A 15,717-nucleotide genomic window follows, 5' to 3' on the forward strand; every position below is an offset into this window, starting at 1 on the left:
TCCGTAAATAAATATTGCGAAAAAAATAATTGTACTTTTCTCACCAAAAATAAAAAACTTGTGGAAGTCACTGCCACATACCTTTAATTTCAATCAGTCAAAAATCTTGAGGTCTATAAAATGCCTTCTGTGATATATCGTTCCGAGGCAAAAAAAACTTCAAAGATTTGCTATTAGATGTAAGCAAGAGAAATCCTTGTAAATAAAGTCATCGCGTTGAAATACAACTTTTTATTGAGTGATCCCGCCTTTCCTCCGGCGATTTTAGTAATTCCAAATTTTCATGGATGGCATCAACTTGTTCCGAAGTCTTAGCCTCCATAACTCACCATGTTAACAAACCATGAAAAGCACTCGACAGCGATTTTGCTAAAGCAGCAAAGCCTTCAATTCGAACCAATTCAATTCAATCCGCTGATCCACAAATCCGGCCCAAAAATAGGCTCCGTGTAGCTTCTTGTTCAGTAATAGATGGTTGCCTCAAAATACTCTTCCATATAATTTTGCAGTGGAAAGCTCTATTTTATCTCTTACAGCCTCTGGACAAAGGTATTTTCCGGTCTCCGTTCTTCGAACAAGTGAAAGTAGATTGAACCAAGAGAAAGTATCATTCTTCAAAGGATAATAAGGTGGGTTACTTAATTGGTTGTTGCCTATCTGGACTTTGCCCTTTGCGTGCAAAATACGTGATAAAATGCAGGTTGTTTACAGGAAATTGACACGCAATGGGGTAAAGTCCAGGTTAGCTATAAGCGAATTTTATTGGTAGAAAACGTCTAAGCACGTGAGAGTTGCGTGGAAAATTAACCGACCGTACCATTCTGTCCCTTGTGAAATATTTTTCATTGAGGTAGATTTATGTCATAAAATTTGCGTCGTTTACTGGAAAATGGTATTTCATCTAAAAAAATCTAATCCATACTGGCGAGTAAAAAGTAACGCGCAATTGTAACGGGAAAGTATTGTTTAAACAATATTTAATTCATGGAGAACTTTTAGAAGCAAAGAAACGGATATGTAACATGGCAGTCGACGCAGAAAGTAAATGTAACTTGGTGGTCGTTTCAACTGCTGCTAAAAGAACAACCATATGGCAAAAAAAAAAAATTATCAATCAAATATGATTTACGTAAATATCTTGCGCAAGATTTACCAGAGTCAGTAAAACTAGCCTTTCCGAAACAGCACGCTATAGCGCTAAATTCGTGTTAGGCCTTCAGCTGACGGTGTATGCGTCGTAAGTGAAGGAGCGGTACACAAAACATGCACGTTTTAACTGGCTAATCGGTAGAAAAAGTTCCCTGACGACCTTTTAAATCCAGACAGATCATAGCGATAAAATCCTCACGAAGGACATGAGCCATTACACTGAATAGATGATCTTACAACTCTTGTAGATGTCATCTTACCTCGTTCCTTGTGCGAAATTCAAAATTGGAATCGCTGATTAACTCATATATAGCAATGAAATATCCTGAAGTTGCTCTTATCAACATCTGAAGTAATATTTGATTCAAATTTTTCTCATGTTCCACTCAGTCTCCTTCAGAAGGAAGAATAAGCATAGTCGTACAACGATCACAACTCCACCACTTTCCAACACGACTGATACATTTCCTTAATTCGCGAACCGCTCTCTCCGACTTAAGCGTTGATTCGCTGAAATTTGAAGACCTGTCAAACCACAAATTAGCAAGAACGCTCTGATTGGTGCGACATCGAAAAATACTACAATCTGATTGGTTTGTGATACACCAAAAAACTGGGCCAATCACATTGCGTGGAGATACACCAAAAAAAAGATGCGCCAATCAGATTGCTTAGAGATACACTAAATTGCGCTGATCAGGTTACACTACACCACAATACACTAATCTATACGCTAACATATAGTTATTTTTTTTCAAAAAAATAACTCAATAAGCGACAATTTCCGATAATCACCCGACTCGGAAACTCGTCACTAGTGCTCCTCGGGCGTTTCTCTGCGCAAGCTGATTCATGGGCAACCTCGTTCCCAGGGTCTCTCATCCTCCTGCGCCTGCACTCGCTCGCTCCGGGGGGCGGGAAGATGGGAGACCGTGGGAACGATGTTGATTCATGGGCTAAACCAATCAGAGATCGCGAAAAACAAAAGCATGACAGACAGCCTATATGATATGGTCGAGTGCGTTGGCTAATATTATTGATCTGCAGCGCGCATTCGAGTAAAATTCAGCGAGAATCATCCTTCACTAATGAAGCAGATCTGATTCTGAGCCTGTTTGAGGTGAGATCTAATATTCTTAATTACAACTGTTTGCCAAGAACACACGGAAGGGGTATATTCTTAATGATATTGTCTCCATCAGATTCCAAAGGAAAACAAATATTTGCACGGAAGTTCATTTACATTGTTGTTTTAATTAAAGAAGATACGGTGCGCAAAATGCCATCTCGCCAAATGTGTACACACAGTCAATGCGCTTTTCTGGGTGCCATTTACGGCTGTATACATTTTTGTTACCATTGCAAACGAATTTTGCGTTATTCTTTCAAAGTCTTATGCTTTACAAGTCATTGTTCAGATGAGGGAAACCGAAAATACCCAATCTGTGTAATAGTAATTTTTTCGCAGGAGCAAAGTCTTACAATTTGCTATAGGATGTTGTTACAAAATGCGTAGACCGACGATTCTTACAAAATGCTACAGCCGTTATTACAAAATGCGTTACTCGCCTTTACTACAATATGATGCCGCAATGTGTATTATACAAATTGCGTAAGTTATTACAAAATGCCGAAGTCGTTATTAGAAAATGCGCACGTTTCGTCTGCTAGTTTCTTTCTTAGTTGCTACTGAATCCTCGAAATTGGTGTATGGGATGAAGATTATTTATATAGTCCTCTCAAAGTTTTTTCACTGGGTTAAACAAAGGAGATAGCATAGCCTTGTACTAATACGATATCTTGTTAAAGAAACTACACGCGTTTCATCGTTGGTGATATAACTTCTCTCTTCTGTCGGAAAGGTTTCTCCTCTATGAAACAGAAATGAGGAAACAGAACGCGGAAGATGTTATGATATATTTTAGGGATTTGATTTTTGTTATTACTATTGTTATTATTTTACTGATCAGGGTCGTTATTTGTCTTTACTAGGGTTATTTTTCTTCAGTCTTTGTTTTGCAAGAATTTTTTTCAGTTTCCTGATTTAAGTTTCGTTTGTCATAAGTTCAAAATAACCACCGGAAATGTCACGATTTACATAATTTTATTTTTATATTTTTCCTCTCGTCTCTGAAATATGAAATATTTCAGATCGAAACTTTGTGAAAAAAAATTATGACAGGATTCCGAATTTCAAACAATCTCATAGTCGAGAAGGGTTCGATTTTTTCATCCTAGTATATTGATAACTATTAATCTGTCTTTCCAGATCAAGTTCTTTATGTAAGTTTCGTTTGTCGTAAGTTCAGAACCAACACCAAAAGGACACGCTTTACATATTTTTGTAAGGTAAGAAGATAAATAAACTTGAGTAATGTTCTTCTTTCGTCTCTGAAAACTGAAAATCAAATATTTCAAAACAAAACTCCGTGAAAAAAATTATGACAGAGGATTACAAATTTCAAACAATCTCAAAAGTCGACAAAGATTTGAAGTCCTCCTAGTACATTGGTAATTATTAACCCTTTCAGTCCCAATATTTCAGTCATAATTAATTCTCCTTACTGTCTGCCATATAATTGTTATGAAGTCAGTTAGGAGAATTTGGTACTAGGTCAACTGATACTCCCCTATTTGATACTTTTCTTTATTCGCCTAACTTATCTGCTTGATTTTGTGTTGATATTGTTGGGAGAAATTCTGTCCTGATCACTCTTGGGAGTTTAATGGTTAATATGTGTTTTAAGATCAAGTTCAAACATTGTTATGACACTGGTTATTTTCATAAATCTTTGTTTTGCAGGCACGGTTTCTTGAATTTGATTTCAGTCATCAAACGGTCAGGTTACTAAACTCGGAAACTTCTACGTTTTCATTTGGTAAGCAGCTTAAAAAAATAATTCAATGGCGGTCTTTTTTTTTTCTGAATTCTCACAGAAACTTGCTTATATTTGGTGATAAAGGATTCAAACATGAAAGCAATCTTTGAAACGAAGTTCTCAGTGGGTTTAACCGTTACCGGTAAAACGACTAAAGAATTAGCCGTTAATTAGCCATAAAAATGTTTCGTTTATCACAACAGAAAGAAATTAACCGTTAGCCGCAATATGCCCGAAATTCCAACCGCTGGCCATAAAAAACCAACACCTCACTGAGACCCTCTTAAACCTGCTGACGATTTGTTGTTTCAGTGGTCTAAATAATTAAACTGAGATTCTCTGTTATTTTTTTATCGATCAAGTTATCATTTTGCTCTATATCCGCGTGACTCTTGCTATTTGCATTCATCTTTCTTTTACAGGTTAACGTTTTATTTCAGTTTCTTGCTTTTGGTTTCTGGAGTCACACGAATAACGCATCAAACTCGGCACGTGTCACGTGCCGAGTTCAACGGTTCGTTTGTAAGGTAAGCAGCTAATAAACACTGAAATGGAAAAAAAATTATTTACCTTTTCTAAACAATCTGAAATAAATTATATGGAAACTTGATTTAATCAGTGATAGGAATACAAGAGATCCAAACAATCTCAGAAATTGAGGAAAATTTTCCTTTCTAAAGTTTGACGCGAACATAGATTTGTAAACAAAATAAACTGGTTTTTGCCACCCTTAAACCTTCACCTCCAAGATCGGATTAGTAATTCTCCTTTCTTGATCGTCTACATTTTCTTTAAAAAAAAGTGAAGAGAATTTGATGTTGGTTCAAGATGGCATCTTTACCATTGATCAGTTTGTGTATTCTCATCGCCTGTTTGCATGATAATGTTTTGATACATTGAAAAGGAGAAGCTATTTGTAAATCAACTCTGACATTTGGGGGTTAAACATGACACAAGGCAAATCAAATTTTTAAGAGCAAAATATCATGATGTAAACAACATACGTTCCAATACTTTTCTGTGCATTTTTTTTTATGAAGAGTGAAGTAGTGATATTTAAACAATTCTTTATTTATCGATCAATCAAATCCTTACTTTGTATTAAAACTATTTGATATATAGCTAACACGTAGGCAATATGAAGCGAAATGTTAGTTCTGATGGGTTAGCTGAACGGGCAAGATGGAACCATTTTTCCCGCTCGGGTCACCCTCTTTGTTCCTGAGTGAGCAAGAAAAAACTTGTGAGGAGCAACCTTACAGAGTTTATCATTTTTTGACAATGTCGGCGATGGAGTCGCAAAAGCGGTAGAAGACAATTAGAACAAGGAGAAAAAAAACGACACTCGTAGGTTTAATGTGCTAGTGCACGGTTGGCTTTCTATAATAAACAAATCATTCTTTATTTGAAAGTGAAACATTTTTGCTGTATAACAAATTATTTATTGGGCCAAGAAGGGCTGGATGTTAACCTCTTTGGCGCTCTTTATAGACCACCTCTTAGTCTCGATGATTACAAACGCTTAGAAAAAGAACTCGCCGATGGAATATCCAACCTTCCGTTCTTCACCTCCCACTTGGACAAGAACGCATGTTTACATTCGAGACTGACGGGATAAGTTTTTCTTTCAGTTTTCAACTTCTGATTTCACTAATCAAACGACCAGGATACAAAACGCGCACGTGTTTGTTTTAAAAGGTGAGCTGTCTTTCTTTTATAGTTCTATGGCTTCCGCTCATTATTTTCACTTTTCCCGAATGAATTAACCTTCTCGTTGTCTCAGAAAATGTATGGAGGAAATGACAGCTCTCGACGTAACTAAAGTAATACGGAAAAATGATGACTCTGTTGCGTAGGTTTCACTGTCTGCCCAAAATAAGCCCATGTGGTGGTTGAAAAAATCGTGTGAAAGAAATCTAACGGTCAACTCAATGAATCGAAAAGCAAAGTTCTAGATCCGAGATACTTTTGATACATTTTAACGGATTTGCGTGCAGATGAAACATCAGTAAAAGGAATCAGGGGAGGTTGTGTTGTCTTTCTAACCAATATGAACCAATTTGAAATTGTTTATTTATCGTTTTGCCATCTAAACGACCTGTCATTATTTTTCGCAAGGGGGAGGGGGAACATGGGGGGTGGAGGATTTTGGATGGTCACATGATCTTTAGGGGGGGAAACGGTGGGGAATCAGCCATCGCCAACTGAGTACAAAGGGGGGGGGGACTATAAAAAATCCGGAAAATCCGAAAAATCCGGCTTTGTTTCGCAGGAAATGTTTTTTTTTTTTCAGTTTCTCGATTTTAGTTTCGTTTGTCATAAGTTCAAAATAAACACCGAAAAAGTCGCGATTTATATATTTTTGTTTTTATATTTTTCTTCTCTCGTCTCTGAAAACTGAAATATTCCGGATCGAGAAGTGAAAAATTTATGACAGAATATTCCAAATTTCAAACAATCTCGTAGTCGAGAAAGATTCGAGTTTTTCATCCTAGCATATTGGTAATTATTAATTTCTGTTTTATGATCAGGTTTCATTATTTTAATTTCATTTGTCATAAGTTCAGAATTAACACCGAAAAGACACGATTTATATGTGTTTGTTAGGTAAGAGGATAAATAAACTGGAGTAATGTTCTTCTCTCGTCTCTGAAAACTGAAATATTTCGGATCGATACTCCATGAAAAATTTATGACGGAAGATTCCGAATTTCAAACAATCTCATAAGTCAAGAAAGATTTGATTTTTTCATCCTAGTATATTGAAAGAGCAGTGACCGGCAATAGAGCATTTTGATTGGTTGATTTTAGTTATTGGCCCTCTGACTGCCCGAGTCGTGTAATAATTTTCGTTATTCTCGTAATCTGTGTGCTTGATTTTGTGTTAATATATAATTTCTTTTTTTTGATTGTGACAAAAACTTGGTTATATTCGGTGGTAGAGGGTTTAAACGTGAAAGCAATCTTTGAAACGAGGTTCACGATGGGTTTAACCGTTAGCCGTAAAACGACAAAAAAGATTAACCGTTGAGCGTAAAAAAAACTAGCCATAAAAATTATTTTGTTCATCGCAACCGAAAGTAATTAACCGTTAGCCGTAATATGCCAGAAATCCAACCGCTGGCCATAAACACCATCACCCCACTGAGACCCTCTTAAACCTGCTGACGATTTGTTGCTTCAGTTGTCTAAATAATCAAACTGAGATTGTCTGTAATTTTTTTTTAGTCGATGAAGTTAAAATTTTGTTCTTCACCCGCGTGACTCTTGTTATTTGCATTCATCTTTTCTTTACAGATTTTTATTTCAATTTCTTGCTTTTGATTTCTGAAGTCACGCGAACTGAACGCGTCAAACTTGAACGGTTCGTTTATATGGAAAGTAGCTGAAAAAAAAAAAAAAAAAAACTAAAATTCAAAAAAGATTATTTTCTATTTTTAAACAATCAAAAATAATTTCTACGGAAACTTGTTTTAATCAGTGATAGACTAGGAATACAAGAGATCCAAACAATCTCAGATATTGAGGAAGACTTTCTGTTGCAAAGTTTGACATAGATGTTAAACTTTAAACTCTTGAACCCTTAAACCTTCATCTCCAAGATCTGACTTGCAATTTTTCCACCTTGGTACCAAAAAATTTCTTCAGCGTAGAGAATTTGATGTTGGGTCAAGATGGCATCCTTAACCTGATCAGTTTGTGTATTCTCAGTACCTGTTCGCATAATAATGTTTTGATGCTGAAAACGGGAAGCCATTTGTGAATCAACTCTGTCAGGTGGAGGGTTAAATAAGAGACAAGGCAAGTCAAATTTGAAGAGCACAATATCGATTATAATCGTTACAAACGCTAAGAAAAGGAACTCGGCGAATATCCAGCCTTCTTCACCTCACGCTTAGACGAGAATGCTTCTTTATTTGTATTTAAGATTGACAGGATAAGTTTTTCTTTCAGTTTCCAACTTCTGGTTTCACTAATCAAACGACCAGGAAACTGAACGCGGCACGTTTTTGTTTTAAAAGGTGAGATGTCGTTCTCTTACGGATCTGGGGCTTTCGCCCGTTATTTTCACTTTTCCTGAACGAATTTACATATTTATTCTGTCGGAAAAATATTAGAAGAATTCAAAAGCTCTTCGCGCAACTAAAATAATTTGGAAAAATAAATTGCTCCGCTACGTCGCATATAGAACTAGACGTATAGTTGCGTGAACTCGGGCTTTCAACATCGCACGTCTGGAGTTATCTTTAGGGGACTGCCATATTCCCATTGTTACTGTCATCACGTAATTTCGTCATTTCCGGTCTTGAATAAGTCTATTTCACAGCCATGACACTGAAAAAAGGGTGCTATTTTGAACTTGATTAATTTTAACTCCTTTCAACTCAAATATATCATTGTTATGTATACTCTGAAAATATTGTACTAAGCTCTTCTGTGATGATACTTCAAGCAGCACACATGTACCTTGAGGAGGACTTCTACCATAAATATCCCTTGCATGAGAATCGAATATTTTCAAGCCCACATTATTTTTACAATAGAGAGCACCTGCAGTACATCCTATTGTCATGACAAAATTGTTGAAATTTTCGGATATAAGTGATTGAAAGGCTCTATCTAAGGAGATACAGTACTGATATCCTTCTATTGTAACTTATTGACGAATAGTACCAGTGCAGCATTCACTGTATTGAAGTTCGTAGTCAGTCTCGAAGACATTTAAGAGTGTGGGTAATTTTGTCTGCGTTAAAAATCATTGTCTGGGGGGGGGGGGGGGCGACAATAGAAAATTGACTGAAAATTAACTGCCTATGAGAGAAGAGTCATAAAAATTATTCAACGCATTAGTGGAGAATCAACTGAAGTTTATGGAAAAACCATGAAAATCCTCCAAACCCCCTCTCCCCCCCTGGCGAAAAATAACGAGTATAACTCATGAAATTTGCTATCCGAATCTATCTTGAAGCTCATTACTTTGTTTTCCTAGTGTTACGGATAGAGTAATGTTCAATTGAGTGTCGAATGTAATTCTAGCTGGCTCTGTTTCTTCCTTACTTCGCTTTGTGATTGGTCATGAAAACACACGCCAATCTCTCAACCAATCAGATGCTTATAACTAAGGTGGCTAGTACCAGTTCCATCTTTTTGGTGGTTTGTAAATATAAAAGAATACAACAAAAAGACTGAACACTTTTACGAGGTTGAATTATACAATCACTGATTTTCCAAAATGTCATTTCGTCACCATTGGTTTCCATGGCAACAATTCCAAAGGAGTATTCAGACTCATTTTTTAGCTTGTTGCTCAAATAATCGTGATAATGCACAAAGATTTAAGAAAGATTCTACGGGGCGGAGTTTCATAAAATATAGAAAAAGCCAATTTTCTCACGGTGCAAACTTTCCTTCCGTAGAATTTACCAGGATTTTTTCTGATGATTCTATTCATTGATAATGTTATATTGGAACAATAAAAGGAAGGGCTCACCGGACTTAAGTTTCATGTAATTGCCCTCGTAAATTTAGCAGTTCACACGCGAGTTCTTGTGCATTTAAAAATCCGGATTCTATAACATCGACAGTTGCTCAAGATTTGTTAGGGCTACCGCGCAATGTTGAGTGTGCTCGCGCGAGCACCTAGCATCTGATGTTTATAGACGTTTACTGGTCAGAAAATCATTTAATGTGCGTCAAGACAGCCTCTTGAGCTCACCTTGAAGTACTTACTCATAACTTCTGGCTAAATTATATCATTTTCCTTGGAGGTTTATAGTCTTTTCTTTTGTTCAGGCAGATATTCTTTCACTTGGGTTCTCACTTTTTTCGATATCGTGAGATTTGTTCAAATTGGATTTTTCGTTTAGATGCGTAGCAGCCTTTGTGTTGCCGAGAATAGTCTTCTTTATCTTCGTTTCTGTCTCCTGCATACGCAGTGGCCGTTGAATACATCAAATACACGCTGGCAGGCAAACCTCTAACAAAATAAGACAAAAGTAGCGTAGACCGAAAAAAGATTTGCGCCACCATATTTGTTCTGAATTTTCACTTCTTTTGCATGCACTGACGATGTATTAGATTTCACTAAGGGCGTTTCACAATAGGGCGTTTTCAAAAATGCCAGTGAAGGAAGGTTGATATTTTCATCCAAACTCAGTGTTTTCGTCTTGCTGTCGATTATCCACAGCGATGCATTTGTGATTATCCTCAGCAATAAAACACCAGAAAACACAGAGAGGAGCGACAGTAAATGGGACGCATTTTTCGGTCGACGTTTTTAAGAGCCTCCTTTTTCACTTGTCCTTGCAGAAAACGGAGCGTCTAAAAGTCGGTGCTTTTTCAAAGTGATACTCTTTGAAAACTGGTTTGGAAAGTCTTTGTGTTCATCGGCCATTCTCAGGCGTCCTACTGTAGGTTATGGGTAACAAAAAACTATGCAATTTTCGAACTACAACCCCTTATAAGTGTGGATGTGCAACTTTTCATTAGCTGGTTTTAGCGTAAGTGTTTCTTTTATGTACGCTTAACGCAGTAATAAAAGAACTCATTTGGCGTCGATCAATTTGAAACTTCCGCATCCACCCTGGGGTAAACCCCCCGATATTGGAGCTTTTAAAGATTGATTCGTTCAAATTCTCGTTCCCCCCCCCCCCCACGGGCCAAAATTGTGTTCAAATGCCCCACTTAAGCATAACTTTCTGTTCAAGGATTCTTTGAGTGATCAACGTATGTTATAGAATTAACAAAGTCAGGAATTAGTTTTTGGTGCTACTGTTGCGTTTTTTCGCTTAAAGGCATCATCCTAAGATGTGAAAAGTTTCTTCCTAGCCATTCGCTCACGAAAGCAGTCTTTTTAACTCGAAACTTCCACTTCAAAAATTTTGAAAACACGGATTCCGCTCGAGACATCGGTTCAAATTCCCCATCCTACCCAAGCGAGGTTCAAATTCCCTTCTTTCTAGATGCAGACGACAGTTAAATGCCCATGGGTTGCTCGAGGGAGCCGATGATGGTTGTTGAAGTTTCGAACTGATCGGTCCATTCACTGGCTAGAGCAGATCAAGTTTACTCATCCCGAACAACAGCAGTAGCTGACTGTGCAGACTAAAGATGCGTTGATAACCCAACCGTTATGAAAGAGATTTTACATTCGTACATTTTATGAAAATCAGGAACGGGGAAAAGGAAATCTGCAACGAGAATCTGAGGTTGGAAAGTATAGCGGTAATCCGTATAACACTTCAAAATTGCAAATGACAAGAAAAAGTGTGTGAGCACCAGACTCCCCGATTCCCTGTCTCTCGCTACCCGTTCCTCGTTCCTCGTTCCTCTTTTTTTGTTCTTCGTTTGTCTTTCCCCGTTCCTCGTTGCTTGTTCCTCGATCCTTGTTCCTCGTTTCTTGTTCCCCATTTGTCGTTACCCGTTCGTCGTTTTTCGTTCATCGTTCCTCGTTCCTTGTTCCTAGTTCCCCGTTTTTTATTCTCCATTCCCGCTCCCCATTCCTCGTTCTTCATTCTCCATTCCCCGTTCCTGGTTTTTGTAACATCCAACAAAAGCGAGACTTTTAAACGTTTGTCAAAGCTGCCGTTGACCCTTCAAGTGAATTCAGCGAGAATCACCCTTCACCAATGCAAGAAATCTGATTCTGAGCCTTTTTTGAGAAGAGATCTAATATTCTTCCTTACGATTGTTTGCGAAAAACTCGCGGCAGTGTTATATTCTTAATGACATTGACTCCATTAGATTCCAATGGAAAACAAGCATTTTCATGGAAGTTCATTTACATTTATGTTTTGTGGAAGATACGGCGCGCAAAAATGTGATTATTTAAAATGTGTACACAGCCAGTACGCTTTTCTAAGTGCCATTTACTGCTGTATACATATTTGTTACCATTATTGCAAACGTGTTTTGCCTTATTCCTTCAATGCTTTATGCTTGACAAGTCACTATTCAGAGGAGGGAAACCGAAAATACCCAGTCTGTGTAATAATATTTTTTTTTGCAATAGCAACATATTACAATTTGCTATAGGATGTTGTTACAAATTGCGTAAACTGAAGATTATTACAAAATGCTACAGCCATCATTACAAAATGCGTTACTCGCCTCAAATACAATATGATATTGCAGTGCGTATTACAAAATGAGTAAATTATTACAATATGCCGAAATCATTATTACAAAATGTGTACGTTTCCTCTGCCAGTTTCTCCCTAAATAACTTTCTTAGTTGCTAGTACTCTAGTGAATCTTTGAAATTGGTGTTAGGGGTGAAGATTATTTTAGTTTACAGTCATCTCACAGTTTTTTCACCGGGTTAAACAAAGGAGAGAGCAAAGCCTTGTACAAATATGATATCTTGTAAAAAAAAAACTACGCGCGTTTCATCGTTGGTGATATGACTTCTCTCTTCTGTCGGAGGTTTCTCTTTTAAGAAACAGAAATGAGGAAATAGAACGGAGAAGATGTTATGATATATTTTAGAGATTTGATTATTGTTATTATTGTTAGTACCATTATTATTATTTTACTGATCAGGGTCATTATTTGTCTTCACTCGGGTTATTTTTCTCCTGTCTTTGTTTTGCAGGAATTTTTTTCGGTTTCTTGATTTTAGTTTCGAACACGGTCATAAGAATAAACAACAGAAATATCACGATTTATAATTTTTTTTATTTTTATTTCGATCGAAACCGCTTTGTGGAAAAAAAATTATGACAGAATATTCCGAATTTCAAAAAATCTCATAGTCGAGAAAGATTCGATTTTTTTCATCCTAGTATACTGATAATTATCAAAACCTGGATCATTGACTAATACAATTCAAGACTTTTTACTGGCTTAGCCATTATGGTATATGAGCCAATATACCAAAATGTAATATCTGTTCATTGTAACATCCGGCTTCTTCTTACAAAATAATGTCGAGAAGATTTGTCTAATATCCTGGGGGCGTTTTTTTTTTTTAATAAAACAACTATTCCACCCGCGCTTGTTGGATATGAGATGATTATAGCCAGCTCGGCGCTACGCGCCTCGTTGGCTATCCATCATCTCATATCCAACGCACACTCGTGGAATAATTTTTAACTATTATTCTGTCATTTAAGACCAAGTTTCTTAGTTTCGTTTGTCAAACAACACCGAGAAAGACACTATTTATATATCTTTGTAAGGTAAGAGGATAAATAAACTGAGCAATGTTTTTCTCTCGTCTCTGAAAACTGAAATATTTCAGATCGAAACTCCATGAAAAACATCATGGCAGGATTCCGAATTTGAAACAGTCTCATAAGTCGAGAAAGATTCGATATTTTCATCCTAGTATATTTAGTTCTTATTAACCGAGCGGGAGGTCTGTATGGGAGAATCTTGACTGAGGTTGCCAGTACAGACCGAACGCAGTAAGGTCTGTACCAACGACCGAGGTCAAGATTCTCCCATACAGACCGACCTAGCTCGGTTAATAAGATAGTTATTATATAGCTGTGTCTTATATGCCAATGTTTTATATTCTTTGTATCTTTTTTTTCTAGACCGGTCTAGATGCCAGTCTAGATGGGAAAATCTAGACCGCTTTCAACATTGATTTCAGCCAATCAAATTGGTGAATTCAGTAATTCCCAGTCCTTGTGAGACACAGCCATATAATAATTAACAATTATTCCACGAGCGCGCGTTGGATATGAGATGATTACAGCCAACGAGGACATGCCACATCTTTTCTTGTCGCGCGATAAATGGAAATTATCGCAGTACTTTATATTACTTGTAAAACTTCTTTATTCTCCGACGCGTTTCGTGAAGTTGTAAAAAATTTAAAACGTGTAAGGCAAGGTGAGAAAATAATTTTGGGGAAACGGTTTTAGCTCAAACTAATATTTGCAGAAAGGCTACTCACTAATCTATATTAAAAAAAAATAGACCCTGACGCATAAGCAGTCGTTACAGCTGGCGCAAGCCTATTTCAATTCCATGAAAACACAGAAGAAAAACGTGGATCTCTGAGTAACCCAGATCAAGAGAAAAGTAGTGATGAATGATATCGATCCTCTAGAGAGTATTAGGCAAGCCATTGCCAACGTAAGGCGTTAATACAGCGCTGGATAAATGTATTATTCCAAAAAGTAAAAATCCTTTTAAAGAGTACTTTAACAACGCCATCTTACTGTGCCGACTGCGTGACTAATATCACGCACACGCTGAGTGTGAAATATCGCGCGATATTTTAATTTTATCGCACGACAAAAAAATTGTGGTATGTCCTCTATGGGCCACCGTAGTTTTAAGATCAGGTTCAAACATTGTTATGACACGGGCTATTTTCATAAATCTTTGTTTTGCAGACACGATTTCTTGATTTTGGTTTCATTCAATAAACGATCAGGATACTAAACTTGGAAACTTTTGCATTAGCCGCTAAGCATAGAGAAAATTAGCCATAAACATGTGTTTGTTTATCGCAACTGAAAATTATTATCCTTTAGCCGTAATATGCCCGAATTTCTAACCGCTGGCCATAAAAACCATCACCCCACTGAGACTCTCTAAATCTGCTGACGAGTTGTTCTTTCAGTGGTCTAAATAATTAAAATGAGATTGTCTGTCATTTTTTTTCTATCGACGGATCAAGTTAAGGTGGCTGAACACAGTTTTTGATACCTGTGTTTCTTTCACCATTTTCTCTAAAACCCTTGATCTCTCGGTCACCAAAACTGGCAGCAAGCAAGTTAACAACACAAACTTTGTTTTTATGCCTCTTGCTTGCTTGCCTATAACCAAGTGTTTTTACACTGTGCATATCTAGGGGTGAGCTCGGTTTGCTGGGAGAATTAAACGGACAACCTTTACTTTGCCGTAATTTGGCCACTCAGTTGAGTGGCCGTTTATTTTTAACATCAAATCAAGTTACAGTAAAACCGGAAATAGAAGCCTGATCCCAGAAAAGGTGAGGGCAAACACCCATCGAATGAGAACTCGACGTACCTAAGGGAATGTTCAAAAACAATGGGCGGGTTAATAGGGTGGGAAAATGTTTGCTTGCACCGAAGCTTAACTAAAAGAGGCCCGACATCACATGTTCGAATGTTTAAGCATCTACCATTATAAGTCATCCGGGATAATGTTAAACGCGGCGCAGGGTGCATAAATTAGTTTATGCCAAACTTTGTTTTTTTGATAGTTACGCTGCCGTATGTGCCATTTTTAGCAGAATTTCTTACTTACTTTAGAAGGAAACTCTACACACGCTGGTTCTGCAGACTTGTACTGTATACTTTCGGTTAACTTGACTTTATTCTTCAGAATCCAACATTACACGTTCTGTTCTACGACCTATCTCAATCCCATCTTTTTTGAGTTAGAAAAATGCTATGTTTTATAAGCTACTGATATACACACCCAGATACGCTAAGTCCGGAGTGGTATGATAATTTAAGCTAACTTGACAAAGTTCCAGTTTTGTTTTACACATTCTTCAATGATTCGTGGCCACTAATTTCCTGTTACATCGGCTTGCTTGACAATCATAATGTTAATCTATGCATGCGGTTTTACTAGCAACTATTTGATTGAATACATCTTTGTTTTTGAAGGCTCGATTACACGACGCCGGTCAATACTTCCTTTGACATTCCACAAATCAATGTTGGCGACAAGAAATAATAACTTACTTAATCAACTACTA

The 15,717-nt window shown here is 37.1% G+C and overlaps 1 long non-coding RNA gene across 1 annotated transcript; it reads left to right on the plus strand.

Moving 5' to 3' along the window:
• The first annotated feature begins 2,128 nt into the window (after positions 1-2,128).
• LOC148724756 (uncharacterized) lies at positions 2,129-14,427 on the plus strand. Its single transcript, XR_015990995.1, has 6 exons — positions 2,129-2,269; positions 3,419-3,498; positions 3,953-4,028; positions 4,451-4,555; positions 5,660-5,726; positions 13,568-14,427. It is a non-coding gene; the product is annotated as an uncharacterized LOC148724756 (long non-coding RNA).
• The last annotated feature ends 1,290 nt before the right edge of the window (positions 14,428-15,717 follow it).

Source organism: Stylophora pistillata, chromosome 8 (genome assembly GCF_964205215.1).
Source record: "Stylophora pistillata chromosome 8, jaStyPist1.2, whole genome shotgun sequence".
Lineage (NCBI taxonomy): Eukaryota > Metazoa > Cnidaria > Anthozoa > Scleractinia > Pocilloporidae > Stylophora > Stylophora pistillata.